We start from the raw sequence: 27723 nt of genomic DNA on the forward strand, positions 1-27723 counted from the left end.
GGAAATAGTTTGGCCGTGTGTGTCACATGTTATCTTTAGTGATTGTCGGGAGCTGCATATATATCATTTATATACCAGGGCTGCTGTGTGTACTCAACTCGTACACATATTTGTAAATTCCAACGATTGAAGCACATTTTCTCCACACATGTACATAAAGCATTTGGCAAAACCATGTGCCATAACTGCAGCAAAAACGGTTAAAAATAAAATTGTAAAAATGTTCTGTAAAAATACATGTTATGTAAGTATTTCACATTCATTGTATAGGTGATGCGACATCTTTGAACTGCACTTCATGAAGCCATGTTATAAATGTAGAAAAAAAGCAAACAATGACGCAACTTATATTCCGTCTCTCAAAGGTTAGACAATAATTATATTATCATAATACAGTACATGTAGGCATTTTGAATCCTCCGTATTAGTGGTGAGATGGCTGAAGTGGTAATGGCTTAAAGTGAGAGGCTGTATTAGACACAATGTTTGCTACAATAGTTACAACAATGTCAATAAGGCTTTCTCTTGGCTCCTCCAGGGATATCTGTAACATCTGTCAAAAAAGAAAAACATCACAAACAGAAATCAACATTTTAAACTGCACAGACGTATTATCCTTGATGATGTTATGATTAAATAATAAGGCACAACCATGACGTTGCTTAAACCAACCTTGTGTCTCCCAGTTCAAACCTCAGTGGACTTCCCCACAACAGCACTCTGCACCTATAGGGTAAACCAACCATAAAAGGAATAAGCTGATACAATCAATGTTATATCCCTGAATATAACTAAATATGTTGTGATACTTATAAACCTTATTTCTATCTCTCAATCTTAGTTGTATAGTTTAATTATTTGACGATTATAAATTTACTTAGGATTATGTTTCCAATGTCAGATGTATTTTTCCATCACCAGAGTAAAGCCCATGAGTCACATGTTCACAAGCCCTCACCTTGCCACAGGCTAGATGGTTGGGCTGGTACAGTGTTTTGGGCTTAGGGGCCACCAGCGGTGGTTTTGGTGGTGATGGTGGGGATGGTAATGCGTGTGTTTTCTCTGGGACTCCAGAGGGGATGTTTGGTGAAGGGACGTCTGGCGCGGCCATGCTTTCTTCCTCGAGGGTCACCTGCTTCACCCTGGTGTCCTGCGTCTCCCGCCCCCGCAGAGCGGATGCTGTGAGTTGATTGGCTCAGAACACTCACACTGTCCCCTGACGACTCTGAGCTGTCCACTGAAACAAAGCAGGGAAGGATTCACATTCAGATTCAGATTCACATAATGGTCCAAAAAAATGGCACAATAGTAGTCCTATTAGATAAGACTTTTTTGGCAGCCAGGTACAATCCATCCTTTGGGGTACCTGCTTCGAGGTTGGCTTATACCCTCTGTCTCAATCAGTAAACAGTTTTCTTACTGTTGTGATCCAGGTCACCCTCTTTCAGGGCTCCAGAAGGCCCTTCCAGCCTGCTCTGCTTCGAGCCACCGAGGTAACCCGCCGGGGAGAGGGAGCCGATCGAGGAGGAGGAGGAGGAACACAGACTTCTCTCTGAGCCAAAAGATTCTGGCCGCACAAAAGGTAATCCGTCACGTGAACCAGATTGGCTAGCAGAAGCTACCTCCTTGATTTCTGAAAAGGGCAAGTAAGCACAATCTTAGATAGAAAACTATGCTAATGATTTTTTCTATTTAGGAATAGCAACAGGAAAAGGAATAATTTTTTCAGAATTATGAAAAAACCAGCTCCTTAAAAGGACAATATCGGTCTTTGCGGAAACAATCGTAACCGTCTCTTCTGGCTTCACTCAAACATCCACTACGAATATATTTTCTCAAAATCACTTTATTGTGCAGATTCTCCTCAAGAGCATTTTGCATGGCGCCTGTAATGGATGCAGGGAGCAGATCAGATACCAAATAATATTGTCAGCGGATGCATTAGCAAAGCCAGGAGAGACGTCTACGATGTCGTGATCAGCGTGACCGGTATTGTGCTTTAATGACAGTCGCTTTGGATAAAAGTGTCTTCAAAATGGCTAAATAGTAGAAGGGTTTTACCTCTTCCCATCCGTACATAATTGATGGCTCTGTCTTTGATGGCTGCATCGCTGGGCTGGATGTCCATAAAACGCTTGTTTCCAATGCCCATGAACACGCTCTCTTGCATACGCAACTCTGGAGACAGAAGAACAAATTTGAATCTAAGATGGACACCTCCTCCTCACATCTGTTATACATTGTGTGTGTGCGTGTGCATGTGCATGTGTGCGGGTCGGTGTGACCATACCTCTGTTATGTAGCGCCTGTTCCCAGAGGATGCGTGTGAGGTCCTTGGTCCAGGCCTCCTTCACCTCCCTGCAGGTGGCCTGGAGGGTGTAGGTGTCCTGGCTCTTCCTCCGTCGGAACCAGATCTCGAAACACAGGCCGCTGCAGCCGCTGTTATGGGTCATGCCAAGGTCTGACGTCTAAGGAGAAAGTTGCACAAAATAATATAGAAAATGCATTTGTCTGGGCTACACACTATGCTATCTTCATCACTTCTAAGGACTTCAATATTTACTGTAGATATGGCAAGTGATTCATTTACACTTATCCCACACATGAGGAGATTCTTATCTTCTAAATTTAAGATTAGAATAAAATGAGTACTTAAGAAGATTAATGGTGATAAGGAAATTATTGATAAATATCTCCTGTGTAGGAGTGTGAACAAGTTGGATTCTGTAGAAATGTTTTGTCAAGGCAGAAGGAAGTTTGGAAAAGTCTATCAAGGTCAAATGATGGCCGGAGGATGAATATGGAAACATGGTAGAGCAATAAACATGGATGTGTGTTATATCTTGTCATCAGGGGGAAAATACTGGGATGGTCTAAAGCGTGGGTTGTGCCGTTGTACCATCAATCAAATTGATCAGGAAGGACAACTCAGTCATGCATTAAAACTGGCAAGTTTGAACTGGCATTTCCCTACCGCCCTTAAATAAGGAGACCTTAAATCAACCATCTTAAAAGTTATGTCAGGCTTGTATAACATATATAAAACCTCAATGTTAGCATCCGAGTTTCATCAGATGTAAATGTCTCATACCGTTTCATAAGAAGTTACACATGTGGAAACATGTTGTAAGTAGGCGTATGAGTCAAGGTTTTCACCTTAAAGGACTGCTTGTAGATGTACACATCGTTCCCCACACCCGTTTTCTTCGTCTTGCTAAAGAGGAGGAGGTCCCGGAAGAGAAAAACATGCGGAAACATTTCTTCTTCCGGAAAGTCACCAGGAACTCATCCTGCCGAATCAGCTGCCCCTGTTCCTTCAAGTTCACCTACGAGACGGAATATAAGTTGTGTTGTGCAATAAAACTAAAAACACAATCAAAACATAATTCAACATGATTCACAATGCAGAAAAAAAGAAAAGAAGAAGTGATTCCCACACATCCTTCCACCCCACTCTTTGCCACTTCCCATGGCTATATTTCACAGATCCAAGTGTTGAATCATCGCAGCCAATACACCCCTTTTTAGTTCCCTTTAACAAAAAAGGGCACTCCTCATGGTCTCCTCACATCACAGCTGTGGATATCGGCCATGGCAAGACAGAGTCCGTGCCATGGCGAAGCTGGAAGTGGATGACCTCCAGGGCGGCGGAGAGCTCCGCCCTCCTCACAGGGGCGTGTCCCGGGCCACATTCCAGGGCCACATCGTGCAGCAGCAGGCTGTACTTGCTGATCCTCTGCACAGGCTTCAGCAGGTACGACCACAGGTCCATCTTGTCCCCCAGCTTCCACCTGCCTTTTGCTGAGGGGTTGAACAGTTAGTTTGATTATTCCCCGGCAGTGGGTCCATTTCTAGCAATCAGCGAAGAGCAAGGAGGCAGATTATGAACACGGTGATGATAGATTGGAGAGGCATATATAGATCTAGCAATATTCAAATTTCCTATAAGGATATAGAATACAATACAATCGGAGCAGTATAGTCTACTCTACACAATCTATTTGTCCATCTTAGACGTTGGCAGATGGGATTTGCCAAGGAGGACTGATCAATGGTGATTGGTTGTTCTTACCTTGAAGAAGTCCTGTCCACGGTGGACCAGCAGAGCGTCAGAACGGGGTTTGTTCTTGCTGTACAGCGCATACAAAGCAAAGTTCTCTCTCTGAAAATCAGAGGGGGAAAAAATATTAGTTATATAGTTCCATTGACACAGACGACTGCTCTGCATACTACCATACTACTGTAACCTAATGCTACACTTGCCTGACGTATATTTTAGAATCCCAAAAACTATTATGAACCCTTTTAAATTATATAATCACCCACAACATTCTTAGACCAAAGTTATTATATGACTTCAATGTCCGATATCAAGCGTTTATACCTCAGCAATGTTAAATACCTGATCCTGACCAACAAACAAACTCACTTCTACTCATTATAAGTATAAGCGGAATAAACCACTGCAGGCTTATTCCTCCCGTAGAATCCATGGGCCAACAACTAGATGTCAACCTTTATGACGTACACTCCTTTAACACTGAATTTCATAATAGCACAATATTTATCAGCCTGTCAGCATATTGGCCACGGTTCCGTCCATCATACACTAAAGCAAGAAGATGTTGCTCAAGCGTTGAAGTATTGTTATTCTAAGTGTTAAGTGTGTTTGTGTGTGTGTGGGGGGGGGGGGGGGGGGTGTTCTTTACGTGTCGCAAGAAGCAAGCGGCCCACACGCAGGGGGTTCTCGGCGCAGCCCCTCCAGCTCCTTGAGGAAGGTGTGGCGGTGGAAGTCGTGCAGCTTCTCCAGGTTCCCAAAGATGACCCCCCTCTGGCCCCGTAGGTCCTGGGGCACGTCGGCCCGCTCCAGCTCGGGGAAGTAGTGCTCCCCCACGTAGCCCAGCGCCCGCCACGTACTCCCTCTCGGTGGCACAGCAGCTCCTCCAGGATCTTCCGCAGCTTCCTGTGACGGAGAGAGCCGAGAGCGAGAGCGAGACGCGAGAGAGAGAGAGAGGAGAGAGAGGAGAGAGAGAGAGAGAGAGAGAGAGAGATAGAGAGAGAGAGAGAGAGAGGAGAGAGGAGGCCTGTGAGATGGGGCTCTGAGGGTGTTGTTTGCTCAGGATTAGGTATGGTCAACGTGTCAGCAGGGCTGTCAGAATTTAGCCAAATTATCCTTTGAAAAACACTAAATATTCCCTTTGAAGTCCTACTGAACTGTTGAGGGTTAGTAGGACGGTGGTCCCCGTAACATAATAGTGTGATAAATTATGCAGCTGGTCTCGAAAGTAGATTTCGGCGAAATCCAACTTTATTTATCTGTAGCAAAAAAACCATCAAATCTCACAAAAGTTTGTTGGTCATTTGCTCTGCGGTGGGCCAGTCAGGGATTCCGTCCGGCCCTTGGTTCCAGCGGGTTGTTCGAGGCGCGACCATGGGGTCTGTCTTAGGTGGAGACAGCCCCTTCCTCCTTTACCCTCACTATCTGACTCAACACGCAAGTCCCCTAAACAGAAACTATGATGAGAAAAATAGATGTGGAAGTGTGCAACCGGCAGCACGCTGGGGTCCCAGAGTCTGTCTCCTCATTTGGACGTTGATCCCGGCATCAAAAGGGGAGGAGGGGGGGCTGGGGAAGATGTCAGACTGGGGTTCACGCACGAGCCCCTCGCTTAGAGACCGCCCCAGCCCCTGGCGACTGGCGACTCTTTCCCCTGACCGAAGGAGTCAACCCTCCTCAGATCCATGTCACTGTGGTGCTCCTTCTGCCTCCGTCGGTTTGCTACGTGACACCCTGGCGACGCCCCGCTCAGACGACTCACAGCACCCGTCACGACCTCATCCTTCACCGCCGCGCCCGGGAGCCCCGGGCATGGATCAGGGGTCGACTGGGGGCCAGGCCACTGGGCAGCGCACGCCTTTCCTCCAGGCTCGCCCTCGCAGCTCTTCTTCTTCTTCTTCTTCTTCTCCCTCCCCTGGTCCCCGTCTGCGTTATTGACCTCTGTAGAAGAGGCTGGTGACCCCCGGGTCAGAAGGCCTCCAGCCTCCGCCGATTTTCTCCTCTTCTCCACGTCCTCCGCCTCCTCTTCTTCACCCTTCCTCTCCTCCTCCTTCCTCTCCTGCACCCCCAGCTCCCCTTGGAGGCGGCGGCTGGAACCGCCTGGTTCTGGTTGTCAGGGACACACTTCATCTTCCCACTCTCCCCCAGACGCTGCCTGACTTTCTGGCATTGGACCCAGGCAGCATTCCACGCCCTGAGCACCCCGGAGGCCCTGGGGCCGAGGCCTAGGGCCTGTGTTTTCACAGCCTGGAAGTGCGGGGAGGATAAATCTGCAGAAAATCTCTCCTCATATTTATTGAGTGTGCTTCGAGTGGCCTCAGTGAGGTAACACTCCCCCTCTACCTGCTCCAGATAAGGAACGCATTCTTCCGCCATAGCCGAGGCCTAGAGAGGGAGAGAGAGAGAGAGAGAGAGAGAGAGAGAGAGAGAGAGAGAGAGGGGAGGGAGAGGGAGAGGGAGAGGGAGAGGGAGAGGGAGAGGAGAGAGAGAGAGAGAGAGAGAGAGAGAGAGAGAGAGAGAGACTCTTCAAACTTTTGAAGGCAGCAGACATTGAATTGATTGAATGCAGAGATTTGGAAGCATACTATTATGTCTGGTGGGAGCCAAAGCAAAAACATTCCAATATCTACATGTTGTTCCAGTTCACAAAGCAGTGCGGGGCTTTGCCTCTTCAATGTGGTCCGTGTTGTCCACCCACCTGTTCACAGAAGCGGTGCAGTTGCGTGAGGACGTCAAGCTCCTTCCGCTTTGGCTCCGCCCGATGTAGAAGGTCGTCCATGTTGGATTTGAAAGTGCTGACCACGGTCCGAAACACGTCTGTGGCCGGGCTGGGGGGGCTGGTGTCCACAATGTTCTGCGCCTCCAGCATGAGAGCCAACGCTACCTGCTTCTTCTCCTATGAGATACAGGCATACAGTAGATGGATCAGATCGCATTTGTATGCTCCCTGCTCCTTCTTATATAGACTTGAAGAACACATTGATTTACCATATAGTTTTGATGTACTTAATACTGTCCTGTACTTCTGATGTGAGACCCACATTTACCATCTGGGATTGTATGGTTTATTGTAAGCATTTTTAGAACAGCAACAATACACTACATCGCATTTCTCAGCTGCATGTCACCCATGTTTGAAGAAAATACACACGTTTTTTTCATGAAGATACTAACAACATATTGTTGAGCCAACACCATAATAATTACATTGCTTGATAATGTGTTTTATATAATGTATTCTACATAATGTATTCTATATAATGTATGCTACATTATGTGTTTTATATAAGGTATTCTATATAATGTATGCTACATTATGAATGCTATATATTGTATGCTATATATTGTACTCTTAATTGTATTCTATGTATCGTATGCTATATATAGTATTCTATATAATGTATTCTATATTGAGTATCTCTACCATGGCCTGTGTGAGGAAGGTGTCGAGGTGCTGCAGGGCCGTCTCAGAGTCCTTCAGGGTGTCTAGTGTTGAGTTGTCCTTCAACGTCTGTTCCCCTTCCCTATTGAACCATATCCCAGCCTACAACAAACACAGGGAGATATTAACAAAAAACGTGTGTACAATACATACGGTTCATTGCTTGACGCAAATGATCAAGGGCCTTCTCGAATACTTCTATTTAGTCAGTTGGTAGATATTATTTTACAAAACCACATAAAGTGAACACACATGCAGGTCATTCGGGGGCAGTTCGGGGTTAGGCTACTTGCCATAGGATCACCACAGATTGGGCATCCAGTAATCGAACCAAGAACCTTTTGAGTGTAAGTCAAGACAGACAAACTACTACACTGCCCCATGGAACACTTGTAAAAGTTTAAAAGTGTGATAAGTGCGACGGCCCATAACCCCCCAAAAGTACCGCGTTGATGTGGCCCTCCACCTCTCGTAGCCTGAAGAGATGCTGCAGGTGCTGAAGCGACTCATTGGAGCGCATCACCAGAGTATGGAGCTTCTCCTCCAACTGGTTGTACAGGCTGGTGACGGCCTCCACCGCATCTCTAGATGGGCAGGAGCACAACAACAGCAGCATCATGGTTATGCGGTTGCATGATGTTTAAGCTTTACAGTGTGAATGCTATCAATGGCCCGCTGGTGGCTTGCTTATCTTTGGGAACCAGCGCCCTGGAAGGCATCCTTATCAACGCCGGGTTTAACCTTTAAGTACCCTTTTGGAATGTATTCCTGAATCTATAGCGCAGTTGTGTGTTTACTTTGCAGACTGTTAACATTTCACTGGATTGTATGTACAGTATGTGACAAATAATCAATCTGAATCTGAAACACAATTCAGCTTGCCCCCCCCCTCGCCCCACTCCCCTGGCATGAACCAACACCCTAAATTCATTCAAGCATGTGCATTGGAAAACAACGCCCTTCTCTCTCTCTCTCTGAAAGGAACTTTGTCAATGCAAACAATGCAAACATGGATATATTCCAAAATCACCTAGAAACTGTTTAATCCGTCAGTGCAGACATGTTCGTTTTGAGTGTGTTGGTGTGCATGACGGGTGGTCTGTGTACCTGCTGTCCTCTGACTGCTGGAAGCGGAGGTCTTCTCTCCTGAATCGAGCAAGGATGGCTCCTCCTTCTCTCTGCAGAGAGACCAGCCGGCTGTTTTCCAGCACTTCCTTCATTGAGGTTCTCTGTTCCTGTATGCATTGTTGCACCTCCTGCAGGACACACGCCCACGCACACACACACACACACACACACACACACACACACACACACACACACGCACGCACGCACGCACACACACACACAAACATTCAAAATGTAAGGCCTAAGTCCCAATAGTGAAGGTAACCAACTAGACATGGTAAGCTTTGAAACGTACCTGTGCGGTGTCCATAGATTTGGTTTCATCAACTTTCTTGATGGCCTTTTGAAGCAAACTGTCAGCCCCTTGCAGGTCAGTCGTGAAGGACACCAGCCTCTGGGACAAAGTAAGTTCAGAGCAGGTTGGTCAAATGGAGGGGAAGGAAAATATGTTCTACAGATATACTTGACAGCAGAATGATTTACACATTCCCTGATTTACACATTCCCCCACACAGCAACATGCCATTTATATTCTATGATTGACTGTTCTGTAAACATTAAACCTACAATTCATTACACCGGGCTTATCCTTGCTTCACTCAACTATTGAATAGGGTTAGGGCTAGGGTTAGGGTAAGGGCTGTGTGGGAAGTGTCGAAAGAGTATTCTCAACAGACTTTTCATGAAAGAGTGGTTTCCACATGCTTTCCAAGGAAACTGAGGCTAACAAATCATAAACGACATTGCTTGATGAGACATTGACAAATGATTTCCCAATCTTCCTGTATCTTTTTCAAAGTAGCGGCATGAAATTGCTGAGAGGCTTTGAAAGTGGCTATGACACCTGGTGGAGCTGTAGCCAATCGGTATGGCTGTAGGCAAAGGTCCCGCCCAGGTCAGAGGTCAGCTGGGAAGCCTCCACTATCTTGTTGAGTGCTTTTAAAGAGGTCACCACATCCATCTAACACACATAGACAAAGACAAGGAAAAAAGTATGAATCAATATGCAGTGAGAAGAAGAATAAAATGTAAATGTGCTCCAAATATGAAGAAAGGAAATGCTATGAATTTGTTTTCCCCACCTGTAATCCGGGCTGTCTCTCAGGGCGGGGGACGGTGTCTTTGTCCACTAGTATCAGAATACTATGGACCGCGTGGAGAGCTTGCTCCTGCCACATGAACCAAGGGGTTGGATTAGCAAGACATGCATGACAAAACACACATTTTATGTATTTATAGGGCTTATAGGCTTAGGTCACAACATCACATCGAAAACCACGCCTTCACTTTGGAAGCAGACGAACATTGGAATGTCATATTTGTTATGTTAATAGTAATGTTTTTTTGGGCATTGTTTAGTAATTTATAGTGGAATTTGTTGTCATTAGGCAGAGACGTTGTTGTGTTTGAAACTGCCACAGCAAAAGAATGTTTTGACGATAAGCCCTATTAGATAACTACAGTAGCGGACAGGTAATAGCTATATCAGCCCTACAGCCCTACTTATTACTTAACAATTATCGAGAAAGCATTATACCAACACAATACAATAACAATAACATTACTATACCTACATGCTTCCAAAATGTAGGCCGATGTAATGTGACGTGGTGATGGACAAGCCCTCACCTCGACCTACACCTTAGGTCACTTTGTATAAAAGTCTGCTCAAATAAATATGGCTAATCGTTGGCTCCCCCTTGTGGTACTACGAAACCTCACCATGCCAGAAAAGTTGTAACGATTGTTTTTCTTTCTTTCTGTTTGTGTGCGCGTGCGCGCCAGATTATGTGCTGGCGTGTGTGTGTGTGTGTGTGTGTGTGTGTGTGTGTGTGTGTGTGTGTGTGTGTGTGTGTGTGTGTGTGTGTGTGTGTGTGTGTGTGTGTGTGTGTGTGTGTGTGTGTGTGTGTGTGTACCCCCCCCCCCGTCAACAAACTGGCGCAGGGGGGCCCATCAGTAGCTATAGGAGAGGGGCCCAGGATTTGGTGCTACGGCCCTGTGTGTGTGTGTGTGTGTGTGTGTGTGTGTGTGTGTGTGTGTGTGTGTGTGTGTGTGTGTGTGTGTGTATGTGTACTTAAAGGGAGAGAGAAAGAGACAGAAACAGAGACATAGAAAAAGAAACAGAGAGACAGGCGGACATGGCGAGAGAGAGACAGAGAGTGTTCGAGACAAAGATAGACAAAGAGACAGATAAAGAGAGACAGAGAGAGCGAGAGACAGAGAGAGATAGACAGACAGAGGGTGAGACTGACAGAGAGAAAGCGAGAGACAAAGGGAGAGAGTGTGTGAGAGAGAGAGAGAGAGAGAGAGAGAGAGAGAGAGAGAGAGAGAGAGAGAGAGAGAGAGAGAGAGAGAGAGAGAGAGAGAGAGAGAGAGAGAGAGAGAGAGAGGGTGAATTGTTCTAACCTGGGCCATCAACAGGGCTTTGTAGAGGAGCGGGGGAGGAGGCCTCTTCCTGGCGTCGATCACAAGTGTCATGCCCAAATCTCGGACTTCTTTCCTGGGTACGAGTGGAAGCGTGTTAGCGAGCATGCTGGCATGAGTTCACTTCATCACAGGAGCTCTTATCTGATCAAGAGGCATTTAGACTCTCTCAGCTCCTTCACAGGTCATGTCTCTCCCTCGCTCACTTTCTTAAATGCTCACTTACTCACACAGACACATGCACACACTCACACACACACAAACACATGCACCACGCAGACACAGGCAGGCCAGTACGCACACGCAAACGCACACACACACACACAGACACATACCCACACGCAGACAAATGCATGCACATACACACAACCACAGACACCTGCATACACGCAGACACAAAAACCAACTCACACACACACAGACACATGCAGACACATTCATGCACACACACACACACACAATCACACACAGACACAAAAACACAATCACACACAGACACTTGGAAACACGCAGACACAAAACCAAATACACACTCACACACAGACACACAAACATGCAGGCACATACAAACACACGTACACACACGTCCACGTATGCACACTATACACACACTAGGGTCACTCTCACACACACACAGACACACTATCCTCTTTCACTCCTCCAAATTTCCCTCGGACAATTTCACACACCCTTCTTAATGGCCTGGTGTTGGGTTACCAGTGCGTGAGTCCCAACGTGAAATGTCTAGCGGGGCGTCACATACCAGATAGTCAGCAGACTGCGTGGCAGCGGCCTACAACCAGCTCATGTTATTATGGAGAGGACGGGCTGTAACCACGGTGGGAGGAAGACCTCCAATTGCGGTTTATTGTTATGGCACCTTGAAGTGAGTAAGGTCCTTCGCATGGGGAGGAGCTCCCTTTTACAGCACCTTGCATTTGCACTTGCAATGCAAGGTGCTGTAAAAGTGTATTGTAGTGGATTTTAAGGGGGTTAACATAGCTTTGACAATGCACTGATAGAATGTGGATGAAATTGTAGTTGGCGCATCTAGATTGGATTTGACTGGAATGATAATAAGATAGTGCTTTAAAACTGTTAAATTGAAGGCGATGAAGGCGGTGAATCTCCTCCATAACAGTGTCCGCTAGATAAAAAAGAAAGTCCCATATTCTGGGCCTTTTATACAGTATTAGGAGGCCCTCTAGTGGTTGAGAGATATAATACATTTGGAAATCATATCCCAGTATTAGGTTTTTGAATCACGTTTTTATAGGGAATGTCATTATGCAACCAATGATTGCATTTATTTTACTTTATTGAGTACCAATTCGTCTTTGTCATTGACCTAACTGAATCACAACTCACATATTCAACAAACTCCTAAACCATTGCAGATTTCCCCTGACCTCTGAAATGGCCCCCTAAACATAGAGCTTGCCGGAAATTGAATTAACTTAGCAAGATAAGAAAGTAAAAAAGATAAATAGACCCCCAACCCCAAGAAAGACATTCCCAGAAGTTTAAATAACTGAAACAATCATCCAGGTGGTACCTTGGTATGAGGCTCATGTAGAGAATCAGCCTGCAGAGGTGCGGGGCTGAGGCCAGAGGTGCCGTCCACATGGCCCTCTCCCCGTGCACTTCTAGTACCGCACGACCCGTCTTGTCCCGCCCTCCTGGAGATTGACATGACAGAGTCGCAGATTAGAAAAAAGAGAATAGAAAGGTGCTATGGTGCCACTCTTTCGCCAGAATTTAATTAAGAATGATTAGGATAAGAATAATTTTATTTTCACTTTTATCAGAGTCAGCATCTAATCATGTATTACATTCAATTTCACATGTTTTGCTAGGCATTGGAAGTCTTAGATTCAGTTGGTCATACACAAAATGTATTGAATAAAATATATTAACTATCTGCAAGGCCAAGTTATCAAAGTCCAATGGCTAATGATAATCCTAACACTATTCGTTAACACTATTTTGACATCGCAATAGCGATGTCGAAATGGAAAAAAACATGTGACAGACTGGTTGGCGGTACCTGGCAAACATATGGTGCCAAGTTGAAGGAGCCCCACAATGCTTCTCAGAGTGGCCTCCTGGCTCTGAGGAGCAGAGGGGACAGCAGGACAGACGGACGGCTGTGGTTCTCTAGGGGACGGCAGAGGCTTGTCTGTCTTGACGTCGTGGAGCTTTAAATATGATCCGTCTGTGTTGTTGTTTGACTGGAGGTCTGCAGGTCAAGAAGTTTCCACATGTTATTCCAAAGGTTAATGCACACTAAGCTAAAGAAATACAGAATGATTATAAAACATGGGGCCGGGGGGGGGGGGGGGGGCGGGGGGCGTATATTATGTATCATGACCACTCCGGGACGTTTATGAGGATGTCCTCTGGCTGTGAGTGCTAGTGGACATTGTTCTCCAGTGATCTTTGGCCTTCCCTCACAGCTCACACTAAAGGGGTTTCTTTCGCTATAAATCCTTTGTATGAGTAGTCATCATAGTAGCAGTCAGTCTTATAGACAGACAGAAAAAATACTTAGGCGCATAAAGAAATTCAGCCAGCCTTTAAAGCCTTGGACTTGTGTAAGAAAAACGACGACGTAGGGCCAGCCTACTAAGCCTGGCTTTGATTTCGGACGTCCTAATTGGTCCCTCTTTAGAGACAACAAAGCAGGCCTGTGTTCCCTCCAGTCGCTACTTTAATAGCCTGAGACAAGCATGTCTTCAGTCAGGATCTCTCCATGCCCTTCCCGGGACCCATGGGTACATGCCGATGGGTGTGCGTGTTGTGGAGAGGGTGTAGGGGGGGGAGGGGGGGGGGGGGGAGGCAGCCTTTCTTCCTGCCTGCTATGTTATGCTGTCTCCCTAGATTAGGATAGAAAAACCACGGCTTTCTCTTCATTTTTATATCCTGATAGACTTTTTGTAGTGTGCCAACGCTATTTCTGTATTCTCTGTCGACAGAATGACGTGCGTAATGTTTATCGTTTAGCTCAGGAAGCCAAACAGCGGAGGAGGAAATTCCCTCTGGGGAATATCATAGTCAGGCTCGACCCTCTACGCCCCCTTTAAACGTCTCTCTAAAGAGCCTTTATGACCCTCCATGGAGAACCCCCCCAAGAGCCCTGGGGGTCATGGTCGAGGTTTCAATCAACTGTTAAGGGCTAGAAATCTTTTAATGTGATTAATGGGCCATAACCTTCAACTGGAGTTTTATGTGTGAATATTGTGCTAACTTTTTGTGGCAGACTGTTAACAGAAAAATGCCATTGTTTGTCTGTATTTCAGCTTTCCTGTAAGACTAATTTATCTACTTTAAGTGTCATTTCATATCATCTCGTGCTTACCCTTTTTGGGCGAATGAAGTACTTCCTCTTTTTGAGTTGCCAGACTAAAGCCTGTGTTCTGCTTGTAATGAATGATGCTAGGAATCATTTCAGGGCAAATGTCACTGTGACTCCTGTTGTTGAGCTTGTAGAGAATGGGACTCCCTTTGGGTGACTCGGACACCGTGGAGAGAGACCTTAGTTTGGCTTTGAATTTCACTGGTGGTTTCAGCACCTCTGCTTTGTGATGAGGGATGATGTTATCCTCACATTTTTCCACAGGAGAGTCGTTGGCCTTCGTTTGACCTTTAGATCCATGGCCTTTTTGATGGGGGATAAGAATGTCTGTTTGAACTTTCTGGCGAGGAATTCCACCTGAGGCAAATTTTTCATCCAATTGTAATTCTTTGGTCAGAGTTTCTGCTACTAAACGTCCGCTGGGTTCTTTAGCATGGGACTCAATGCTTTCAGGCATTCGACAACATGCCTTCCGTCGCTGGGGGTCCTTATTTGGCTCATAGTCTTTACAGCAGTTCAACGAGTGTCCGGGATGATCTCCGTGAGTGACAAATCTACCATTGGGTCCAAAGTCTTCCGGGCTCTGAAAGCCAAACTCCTTCAGAGCGGCGAGCAGTTCTGCGCTCCCTCTCTCAAACGCCACAGGGTTCTTCAGTGCCGCCGTGTAAGAATCCCTGTACCTACATTTCATCTCCTGTTCGGACATCTCGTAGCTCAACCTCTTCTGGCTACAAGGTGGAAAGGCCCCTTCGCCGTACCGAAGGCTGCGTCCACCAACCCCGCTGCCGTTGGCGACCGGTACCGGCGGAGGCGGCCGAACGGGTTTGAATGAGATGGAACCGGGGGGGTTTGGGTGGTTGTCGAGTTTAGCCAAAGCCTCTTTGTCCTTGACCAGATCAACAAGGTCAACGTAGTCGCCCTCTATCTCCCGATAGTTCTGGCAGTCCCAGGTATTGGGTGAAACCCAACCAATGGGCTTGGGTGAGGGTTTGGGGCAGGTTTTGGGAGCGGGCCTGTCATTGTGCACCTTGACCAGTTTGGAAGAGTCTTCTGGAATTCTCAGAGACGCTCTCATCCTGTCCCTCCTCGGTAGAAGCAAGCTCTCCATTGGCAAGGTGGACGAGTTATAATGGGATGGAGTCAAAAGCCTCCTGGGCTCCGGAGGTGTGTCCCGAGCGAGCGGTAACAAGCTTGGCACCGTGGGCTTAGGCTTTTCTATGAACTCCGGAATGGCAACTTTTGCCCAGGGCAACTTTATCACCCCCTGGTCTGTGGAGAGCAAGCAGCGCGTCAGAGGTGTGCCGTGGCGCCCCTCATTGATGTCCCGCAGCCAATCCTCCGTGAAGATGCAGGGGTAGGAGGTCTCCAGTATGGGGGTCTCCTCCACCTCGCGACACCCTTCAGCGAGGAGGCTTTTGAGGACGATTCTCGCCGCTTGTTCCCCAAAGGGCTCCACCTGGAGGTAGAAGTCTGACGGCCGCAGGAGCAGAGGGTTCAGGGGAGCGAGGTGGATCACCGTTTGGTCATGCAGACACAGTGGCCAACCCTCATGGCAGAAAATTACATCCGAGTAGGCAGCCTTGGAAAAAAAGATATAAGAAGCACATGTTTCAGTGGAAGGTAGTTCCAAGTTTATTTCATTCATTTTAGAGAGAGGTTTTCTATATTTCCATTCTTGGAATGTTATGGTGTTCCATTTATTTTTCTTATCGCAAAAAACACAAATGCTAAAATATATCTCAAAAAGATGTGAAGGGAAATCTAGATCCTTTCTTAAAGAATTTCTTGCTGGAACAAACTTACAAAAAGACAGACTTTTATTCATGTTGTTCTCTTTGTTCTCTAATTGAATTAGTTGCTAAAACTGAAATGCTTGCTCCCTAGCTGGGATGCTGGGTTAACCTACAACAAATAACGCAAAGATAATCACACACACATTTACTAGGCTACACATTTTTTACAATGTCCTCGATTTTCGTCAGGTTGCAGTCTCTGTTATCCCTTTTTCTCTCAAATAGCAGTATATTGGGAAAATCTGCAGTATGGTTTTCATGGTTTATTTGTCAACAATGCTTTGCTTAGAACAGAAAATGAACCACTACTAACCACTAGAGCACTTTGTGGCCGCATACCAATACATTCCAGTGTGTATATTTTCTTGTGAGGGTGGAGGTTAAACAAGTGTATATGCAGCAAGCAGACTCACACATGCCGCCTGTTGCACACTCTCAAGGATGTGCTTGGAAGGGATCAGGAAGTCCAGCAGGCACTGCAAGGCGTCGCCGTGGTAACGCTCCTCGATGGTGCGGAAAAGCTGGCTGAGGACGATGGGCGCGGTGGCCTCGAAGGGAGGGAAGAGGGCTGACAGGGCACTCTGGATGGATGAGTCCAGAGACTGTGGGTTCTAGAGGGAACCAGGGAAGAGAAACCTGCCATTAGACAGTAGGTCCGCAGGGTTGAATTGAACTATTGTTCTTTTTCTTCTTCTATTCCATTTTGTTTTAACTTAAAGGGGACATTATTCTGAAAACAACACTTTCCAAGTGCGGGTAGTGAAGTATATCATTCGCGTTGAGAACAGCGAAGAGCTGTAGTTCACAAAGCGGCCTCACACAAAACCTAACATTATTAAACTACCGGTACTTCGCGAAAAATTCTTCGTTTTCTTTGCATGAAAAATTATCATTTAAATCCAGAAACAACTGTGTTATCCAGGGCATATAAAGACTAGGACCAGGAAATAATTACTTTCTCTCCATTGAAACCCATTCATATTTTTCGATCTCATAGGTCCAATGGGCTCCATTCTGTGGTTCAGTCTGACAGCTCATTGGTCAATGGGCAGCAGCTCATCTGCATTAGAGCTACAGACACCAGAAACAGCGCATTCTGAAGGGACTGAAAAAGAGGGGAATAGCGGTAGGCACGATTTTTTTTCCTAAAAGCTATTTCCAGCAAACAGCTTCAAAAACATGTTTTCTGGAACTCAAATACTATGTTTACTTGTTGTGAAAACGCCTTAATATGTCTCCTTTAATATTTTTACCTGAATTGATCATACCTTTTAACATTTTATCTATAAATAATAAAGCTTACTTGTTACATTTAATTAATGCCTAAATGTAAGTAATAATGCAAAATAAATATCTGAAAAATTTCAGCCTGACTTCAGAAATTTGGCTAAATGGGAATAGGTATTTGATCTGTACCTCTTTGTTTCACCGTAGCTTTTGTTGGCCTCATTCTTTAAGAAAATATAGCTATGTCAAAATATATCTCAAAATCAAATGTAATTTAAAGGCAAAATATGGCTGGCTTCCTCCCAACCTCTCCACTACTGTGGAATGCTTCAAAGTGAAGTTGACTACAGTCTGGAAACCTAAAACTCTGACATACCTTTCTTAAAAATGCATACTTTAGCTGCCAACAATTATCAGTAAGGAACAACCCATAACACTTTCATGGCTGACACATCAGTGATCAAGATCAATTCTCCAATTCTCAAAGCTGTCACTTTATCATTTTCTATCTCAACTGATGTACGGCCAAGAAGAAATTTTAAAACTGTCTTTTAATTAGGAGTATCCAGGGATTTGCCCAGCCACATCTACAGATCTCCAAGACTATATCTGGAGATGATTAAATCTGTCTTTAACTGAATATGAAGAGACTGTTACTTGTGTGGCCAAGAAGACAAATTTGATCTAGGCTGGAACTCTGGTGCGTGGACACGGATAAGAACTGTGATCTGATTCAAGTGGAAAGGAGAAGACAAAGACAATCGTATGGTCCCCATCATACAGCAACCATGACAGTGGGAGAGAGAGAGAGAGAGAGAGAGAGAGAGAGAGAGAGAGAGAGAGAGAGAGAGAGAGAGAGAGAGAAAGAGAGAGAGAGAGACAGAGTGGAGTCCCATGTAAAAAGATACTGCTTCTCAAGTCAAGAGTCATCTTGGTTCTCGTGCTCACTCCAAATGGTCTGCTTCAGATCAGCACGCTTATAAGAAATGGGCTATTCAACCACCGGGTCCCAGCTATGTGACTAGGACCAGCTGTGCTACGGGATGCAGTCCAATCTAAACACATGGAAGCAATCGGGAGCAGATTGAAGCCATCCTCGTCGACCAGTGTTTGCAATGGGGAGCCACACAAAGGTAGAAAAGTAGGAGGGAAATGGGACTTTTCTTGGTGGTGTTCTGTGTAGCATCTTGAATCATGTCGAGGACAATAAACTTCTCGTCGCAAAATACACCCACCAGAAAAAAAACTCCACCATATGAATGGTTCTCTTCAAATATGGTTATTACAGCCTACCCGAAGACGGGGAAAAATTGTCATTTTGAATAAAATTGAAAACTCCGATTCTCCGTAAAGACGGAGTCATTGCGAAACCGCATCGCGTTGTAGAAACGCTGTAGTAAATATTCAATGCGCTGGTTCTCCACAGAAAAAAGTTGAGCGCATGGAGCCTCCGTGCCTACAGCCTGCGCGCTGTAGACAAACAGTCACAAGGAGATTCAACCTTTTAAATTGAGCAGAAATACTTTTTAATGTACAGTTAGTAATTAAGTTCATCAAGGAGCTTTATTTAAAGCCACAAAAAGAATACAAATAAAATAAAAAATTCAACGCAACTCTGACGTCCCCCAGCTGGTGGGCTAATGACATCCTCGTTTGCGTTTTTGGCGTCCACACGAATCCTAACACGAAACCGCATAGGTCCGGATAGATTTGAAACCACCTCCGAGGGTGGTTTCAGAAATTTGCGATTTTGGGCACCGGATTCGCCTAATAATCGGCTCCGTGGACCTGGCCCTACTGTACGTAATCTAATTAACATGAGAATGTCACACATAGACACCGGGCTTGTTGGGCATTAATGATGTGAAGCAGACCTTAAAAGCAGTGAAACAGACATTATACCTATTATATTATAAAGAAGACGTATTGCATTTGATGTGTAGCCTACTTCTTTTTTTTGCACTACTGCTGCTTTCAAAGGGACTTCAAAGGTAAGCCAAGTTTATTTATATAACTCTCTGTCAAGTTAGTCTCAAAGCACTCCACAGGCCCACGTTTTGGCGTAGATAAAGAGATTGCCAGCCCCTATACTATTTAGTTCAGCTTGGGGGTTTAAGACAGAACAGATAAACAAACCACAAAGCCTCAAACGACCTGTCAACAATAGGCTACTACAAAGCTTGTAAGATACAGTAGGTCTTTCACTATTTTACAAGATAGGTTAAGGGATTTTCTCAGAAACATATCTTGGAATGATGATAATAAAATGTAGTTAAGTGTAGTTTTTGTGTTGTCATGACATAGTTAAACGTGTAATGTAGCGTAGTGTAGTCTAGTAGGAAGCTGTTGTAAGGTGTAGTATATCCGTTTTCTTAACTGGGCTGAAAACTGGGTTTAAGTTTCTGGGCTACTGTAGCAACAAGTCAACCCCAGGTGCCCTGATATAAAGGACTCACTCAAAAGTTGACGAAAACACAACTTATCTTTTTTCCGTGGGATTATACAAAAACTAAAACCTATTTATGAGTAACATTTATTACATTTCTGCCAAGTCCATTCTGCTCGATGCAAAATGATTCTACACACTCTAAATTAAGTAAATTAATTTAACAGGTATCATCCATGTATCATATTATCACAATAAAAGTCAGGATCGTGTTATATCAGCAGATTAGTTAATCCTTATATTTATTGTCCACTTCCTCTTGTATCTCTGTTTAACAAAATAGCATTTCCTCATCAGAAAATAGTGTTTTTTTTCTCTTGATTGAACACATCTGTATAATAGATGAGGCTGTAGAAGAAATATGCCTGGGCTTTGCTCTTTAATGCATCACAGCTGTATAGGACTTGGTACAGTCATAGAGTACAGGATCTACTGTATGTCTGAAACTGAAGGCCAAGTCTATCAGAGAACAAACGTCTTTGTTCGAAATACAGATATTTTATTCAACCGATAATACATCTAAAGTAAAATAGTGAGAGTTCAGAGGTGTTGCTGAACAGTGAGTCATACAGCATTTCTGTGGTGTGTAGGTTGGGTATAACTTTACAGTTTCTAGCTGTGTTTTCCTTCTTAAATACAGTCTATTTGAGACTCCTTTGTGGCAATAAAACCCAAATTCCTATAATGAAACAAAGCTCTAATTAAAACCTACAAACATGCACGCATGTTATCCCAGAATGTAAGCATCACCATGGGTGGTTGGATGGGAAATCCACATGTGCAAGACCCTGCGTAGAGAGCATAAACATAGGATGACTGGACCCAGTTCAGACCGGCCGGCTACTCTGTATGTTTCATTACATCTGACATACGGCCAGACAGCATGTCAGAAAGACAGGAACCGTATACCTTCTTTGTTTTTTGTTTTTATAAAAGTCTGAATGCTTTCATTTTTGCATTAAACCAAAAATGATGACTGTTTTGTTTCGCTTGCCCTTGCTGACCTGTATAGTTTAGGATTGTGAGGGGTTTATACTAATGGGTCCCTAAGGGCCCGTGACGCCCTTTGAGACTGTAAATGTGATAAAGAGAAAGACCAATAAACTCGACATGACGTACAGTTCAGTTTGGTCTGTTCTGATCCCAGATTGCTGTTCTCTCCAGAACGCTCTGATAGCATCCCCATTATCTCTCTGGTCACGTTGTACTTTGTATGTGTGTTTGTGTGCATGCAATAATTATATTCTTGCTTATGGACCGACTGTATCAGATAAACAGTTGCAGCTTGAGGAAATGGAAGTGAGGTCATCTCTTGTTTTGTCTACGTCCTGGCGATGGAACAGTTTCCCCCAACATTCCTCTCTCAAACCCTCTTAGACTTTCTGGGCCTGAACCCACTCGCCGACGTCGTAAAGATAACACATTAGAGCGGCTAACATATCAATGTATCCACGACTTGTTTCCCCCCCGCGTTGACAGCCACAGGAGTTGACATGCTTCTCTTTGCCAAGGGAATTCATTTTCACTTCACTGGCCGCCATAAGAGGAGTCAAGCTCGGTCAGGCCTAAATCCTTAAAAAAAAGTTGTATCTCTCTGTTAAAGACGGTCTGATCTACAGCCAGCCCATTGCATTCCACGGCAGCCTCTACACCCGAGACTTCCTGCTGTGGCGCTAGGGAAGGGGTGTACCGAGGCCCACTATTGTCGAGCGAAGCCCACAAGCTTTCATTCTATTCAGCCAGAGCCGGCCTCTTGGGCAGTGTCAGCCAGCCAACAGAGATCATTGTTTGACGTGGATTGACATGTCAGAGGACCCAGATAGAGGTCCATCTGTTATGAAGGTTTGCTTCCTCTTTGTCCTGCCACAATCCCCACCCCCGCCGGCAGAAAGACCCCAGGGCGCTTTTTTCACCGTGCTGAGCACGAGAGAGATAATAACAGGCTTCTTTCTCTGCACCGGGCTCTTTGTGTTTCGCCTTGGGCTACGGTCAAAGAAAGTCAGGACCCAGATTTAGGCCCCAGTATAAACAAGCTGTCAAGGTGTGTGTGTGTGTGTGTGTGTGTGTGTGTGTGTGTGTGTGTGTGTGTGTGTGTGTGTGTGTGTGTGTGTGTGTGTGTGTGTGTGTGTGTGTGTGTGTGTGTGTGTGTGTGTGTGTCAGTATTTTAAGCACCGTCAGCAGCAAAAGGTCAAAGGCTTAAAGTCGGTTTGCAATGTGCAGTGTAATTATCATTAGGATTAGTTTCATCCAAACCTACTGGTTTGTTTGGAACGTACGTCACCTTTTTTCTAGATCGCTCGCAACTTGACAAATTTAAAATGTCTACGTGAAATTGTTTATTCAAGGGGAACCACAGCCGCAAGCCAAATAAGGTAACCACCCAACCAACCAATTATGAGGTGTACTATGCATGACTGAACATTATAGTCATGCACTCAACATTATAGTTGCAAAGTTCAAAAGAGGTGTACCGAACTACTGTGGTGGATATACATCTTGTCTGGCCGACATGACCAACCCAAGAGCCATAAACACCAAATCAACTCAGACATAACAACAGCCAATTATGTATTGTGTGCACAAAGGGTGGGGAAGGGAGAAGAAATCTCCTTTTTCATCCTCAAAATGAGATAGTGTCAAAAAAATACCACAGGAGATGTTATCAATGAAAGGCTTTTGTGATTTAGGGAGGAGAAGGTTATTTAATTTTTGATTCAACTTGTTAGAGCTAAAGAATAAATAAAAAATAAATATAGAACAACACAATGCTAGTGTTACTTTAACATGGAGGCAAATCTTTCCTGATTTCCCCAGCCCTGTTCCAAGTTTCTATCCGACAAAGTTCTCAACTCCTGGTGGTCAGTGACACAATGCTGGTGTTTTTTATTTTTATGAGTGTCTCTTTGGCAGGGGAACACATCATTGAGCGAAGACGTTGTTAATCCATTCAGACTTGACTGTCTGTTCCATAAAATACGCCTGTGAGACGAAGCTCTTAACAGCCATCCATTAGACGGCTACTGCAATAAGCAGAGCCATCGGGAATGATTGCGGCAGCCAATGTCTTGTTGATATTCTGGGGACTGGGGCCAAAGCTTTGTAGAGCTGGGGAGGTCTAGGCAGCCACAGGAGTGCTGGAGTCCAGGCAAAATAACAGGTCTGCTTCCTAGGGATGCAGGTCAAGCACAGACTTTAAACATGGACCTTTTCTCTCCCTGGGAAGCATGACCCAGTTGTACTGATACAGTTGTGCAATTTAATGTGACGCATGTCAGAATGATTAAGTACATTCGATTTGAGTCATGAGCAAGATGTTGAGTCAGTACACGCTTCAAGGTGTGAAATGCGAGAGGCAGAATGCTTTTTCTTTACTTCATGCAAATGAAACCAAAGAAAAAGTTGATTGTACACTTCATAGGCACACATATTTTAGTACTGAATAAAAGATTCAGCTCTGATGAATCATTCAGTACAAGAGTCGCGGTGGCACAGTCACTAAGGCAGGTCCCATGCAGCTCCTGAGACGGTGGCTTTGCACTGCTGAGGTTGACATCGTGTGTGGGAGTACTCCGGAGGCACTGCAAACATACAGGTTAGGTTGATTACAGGCCCTCATTTCCCCATATGTGAGTGGGAAGTGTGCCCCTGTAATGATGGGGCCTTCCGATGACAGTGAATCCCATGTCCCTTAGCACCATTGATTCTAGTCCTTGAGTCCCTAGTCTCTCGTCCCTTAGTAGATAGCTTTTCAAAAGCATCATACGTGGATGGCCTCAATGGGAATCAAATCCCTAACCCCATCCTTAGTACCCTGCTATAACAGTAGTCGCTCGGAAGGACCCCTGTTGATGATAAGCTAAAGGATCTAACAGGTTCTTGTGCCCGACTGCCAAGGAATATGGGGGTTATGAAGTATGTAGGCCGTAAGACTTTAGTTACACAAACAATAAGTCTGTTTTTTATCCTTTCTTTTGACGTTTCGAATAGACTGCCTGAAAATCACTCTCAGGCAGTGTGTGATAATTGTGATAATTACCAGCCCTGATCCATCCTGCTGTTGTCATGGCATCCGTGTGTTGTGAAATGTAAGGGCAGGGCAAGGCTGTGAACTGTACCATCTACTCTATAAACATCAAGAAGGATTGCCTTTTTTTTGGAGCCTCCTGACCTTGGACCATTGTTTTGGAACAAAAGGAAACAGAATCAAACTTTCACTTTGTATCCCAACATGGTTTCCAAGGCCAGCTGGGGGGGGTTGGGTACAAACCTGTAAAATAAACACTTTGTGGCCGAAGTACTTCATAGTTTGCATTGGCATGTTTGAAATGCAAAACCCAATGCCCATATGCATTCCATTTCCGATAAAACGTGATCAAGGTTTCTCAGTCAAAACCCGTTCAACATGACAAAACAAACCCTGCTGACTCACTGCTGAGTCAACAGGAGTTTCTTGATTAGCATACAATTGCAACCATTCAATCTAACGCAATAGGCCAGTGAACTGAGTGAGAGGACACCAGCACCGATAAAGAAGAATCAAACCAAATAATGCCACCAACAAGGCCACCAACAAGACTTTGCAGAACGATTTCGGATTGTAAGTTATTTGTTTGTAGTCAGGAAGATGAATGTATTCAAGGTAGCGGGTCTGTGTTGAACAAGCCCAGCAGCAGGCTTTGAGCACGGATCCAACCAGTGTGTGAGCCGGGGAAAAGACTGCATGTGGGCCTCCACATCTGGCCGATCACAGACAGGGAAGGCAGATCCCAGCCCTCACAGGGCTTCCATGGGAAGGAAAATCTCAAACCATAATAATGAGCAGACCTTAGTTAGGAATGAGATTGAGCTGTTGGAGGTAACTCTAGCTTTTGTTTAATAGTGTTGCATTGTTGGCATGGCTCTGTGTGCTCGCCCCATCAAAGGAGGCATGAATCTTTTTGAAAAGCTCTCGTTTGAACAATGCACACTCCCTGAGGTTTGACCCACTTTTTAAGACTTTCAGGATCCCGAGAAAATAGACAGGGTGATAATATACAGTCGCAAGGCTTTTTGGCAACTACCTATTCTTGCTGAAAACAATTGGTTTGATTGTCCTCATACACATACATCTTGCACCCTGTCTTTGCCTAAATCCAATAGTTCTGTGTCTCAGCCCCTTACTATTATCATCTCCTTTGCTTTAAGTATAGACCTGTGTGGGTGTTGTTATTCAGTTGCCTGCGGAGCACAAATAATTACTATAGCGATGTGATTAATGGTCTCAATCAGGAAAAAGGAGGTTGTGATGAGGTATGTTTAGAAAGAGACACAGCTGTGCCCCCCCAACCACCCCCCACCCACCCCCCCCCCCCCCCCCCCCCACTGGGAGTTTAGAGGCCAGAAGGATCTATTATTAATAAGGATACACCATGTCCTCTCACCTCTCATGCTGTGTGTCCACACACACACACGCCAGACACACACACACACACTCACACTCACAATCACAGACACAAGCATTTACACATACAGACACTCATACTAGCACACACACACACACACACACACACACACACACACACACACACACACACACACACACACACACACACACACACACACACACACACACACACACACACACACACACACACACGATGCGATGCCTACCCTTCCTTAACTCATTCAAGACTTCACTCAAATTCCCTGTAATTACCCTTTCGATATAACCATATGCTAAATAACTAAATAGTACATAGATGTGACCAGTAAATTAACAACATAATTGCAAGGTGTTCTTTTCCCATAAATGTGTCCTTAGTTCCTTGGATTTTAATTATAGTTCACTCTCTAAAATGACCTATCCCACATTATCCCACATTTTACAGTCATCTCTATTATGCTTTTTGCTTGTCGGCTGTGGAAGCTCGGTGTCTGTGATGTGGTCACAGACAGTAGTGGATAGACTGAAGCTTTTAAGCTCATTAGCATAATGTATACTATAATGACCCAGCGAAATAGCATAATGGAGTGGAAGCCAACAAGCTTCAAGAGGTTCCCCTTGTGCACACTTTTACAGAACCCTGAAAGTAGCAGCAGGGCTGTACTTGACGGACCGGTACTTGACCGTCTTCCTGTACATGTGCGAGAGGAAAATGCATGATGACTCTTTGCGTCGAGTGGGAACTTTCTCTTCCGCTGTTTGTCCTGAATGTGACTCGTGGCTGACATTGCTGTCCTTGTCGCTGCCCTAACAGTACCTGCCAGTCACCCCAGCCACTACGTAGTATGTACATTAGTAACACAGTGTTTGTCCTAGATAGAAATACCAGGCCATGCGCAGTACAGTAATCTAATAGCTTTCACAGATAGGCTGCAATAACTTCAGGTCAGACGGAGAGGCCCCTGGGAAGCAGCAAGCGTCTGGAGAAACAAAGCGACGTGAGGGTCAATGTAGAGTGGTGGTTATGATGAAGAGCTGCCAAGAAAGTGCAGACTCCTTTTTTAAACAAGCTTCCTGCTCTCTCAGAAACCCTCACTCTTCGGACACGCTTGGACGTGTTTTCCAAATGTGTGCTAAACCTATCATTCATCAAACTCTCAATCGAGAAAGAGAGTCAAGCTTTGGAAACACATGTTATTGCAGGATAAATCATATCACTTCCTCAAATCCTCCGCTATATGTTTTATGACCACATTTGAACAAACTTTGCTATAGTGGCCAATAAAAGTTCAAACTGGCCACATCCTTCCAGATCGACCCTTCTCCTCTCATCGTAGTCTCCTTTGGTTCAACTACGCTTGTGAATTATAGTCGAACATCAACACAAGTTTTGCGCAACAGTTTAAAAATGAAGAGCCTTTTTGACATAGAAACAGACTCTAAAGATAAACAACAATCTTTTTGGTCAATGACAGGCATGATCTGTATGCCCGGAGCACTCCATTAATGTACCGCCCAAGTATGCAAGCGATTTGCATTAATTAAGCCCCCCCATCAGAGGGCCTGGGGCATTGCCAGAGTAACAAAACAAAAGCCTGCACGCCTCTCGACACTCTCGCTCACTGTGGGCATTCTTGCAAATCTTGGGAGGTTGCATTCAATGTGAGAGACGTCCAACTCCCACCAGTTTTGGATAACAATACACAACAAGTTAATACTGGATATCAGCCATTGTAACCAGTCATGAATAAGTTATAACCTGTCTTGTAACTGCAGTGCAATTATGATGTGAATTAAACTCAAAACAAACTGGGAACTTGCACAAGAACAATTTACAACTCGAGATCCTCTTTTAGCAGTAAAATGTATCAGAAAGTTGTATTTTCTCAGCCATGATTACGACCAACAGACTTTTCAGACATGCATGAGCGAAGAGGTCACAGAGTGAGAGAGAAACAACCAAAACAAATGGGGTAGCTCTGGCTGTCACTAGGTCAGTGGAACAGAGCCATGTGCAACCAGAAAATCAATTCATGACCTGCAAATACCCAACACAACAACAACAACCGAGGAAGTGAAGTCAATCTTACCATCTTGGCAGTGGTGTCTCTTCCTAACCAACAGAAAGTTTGATCATGTTTCAAGTCTTCTTCATTGTCTCCTGAGAATCTTCAGTGTAGAGAACGAGAGAGAGAGAGAGAGAGACTTAACTCCTTGTTCGAAACCTCAATCACTCATATTAGTTCAGGTACATCCACATGAGGGTCGCTTTGCTTTTCTGAGAAGAACGTAACGAAAAGATCCCATTCTTCACAAGACCTTTTCCTCCGAGCCGCAGACAGAGGTTTGCGGGAGTTGCACAGAAACAGTTAACTTTCTCGGCTGCCTGTTGAATCTCAAGCTCCTCTTGTGCTTGCTTGCACCACACT

At 44.9% G+C, this 27723-nt stretch overlaps 1 pseudogene; it reads right to left on the bottom strand.

Annotated features, from left to right (window-relative positions):
• Positions 1-120: 120 nt before the first annotated feature.
• On the bottom strand, positions 121-27723 carry LOC130402377 (pleckstrin homology domain-containing family G member 4B-like; annotated as a pseudogene).

The sequence above is a fragment of the Gadus chalcogrammus genome, chromosome 13 (assembly GCF_026213295.1).
Source record: "Gadus chalcogrammus isolate NIFS_2021 chromosome 13, NIFS_Gcha_1.0, whole genome shotgun sequence".
NCBI lineage: Eukaryota > Metazoa > Chordata > Actinopteri > Gadiformes > Gadidae > Gadus > Gadus chalcogrammus.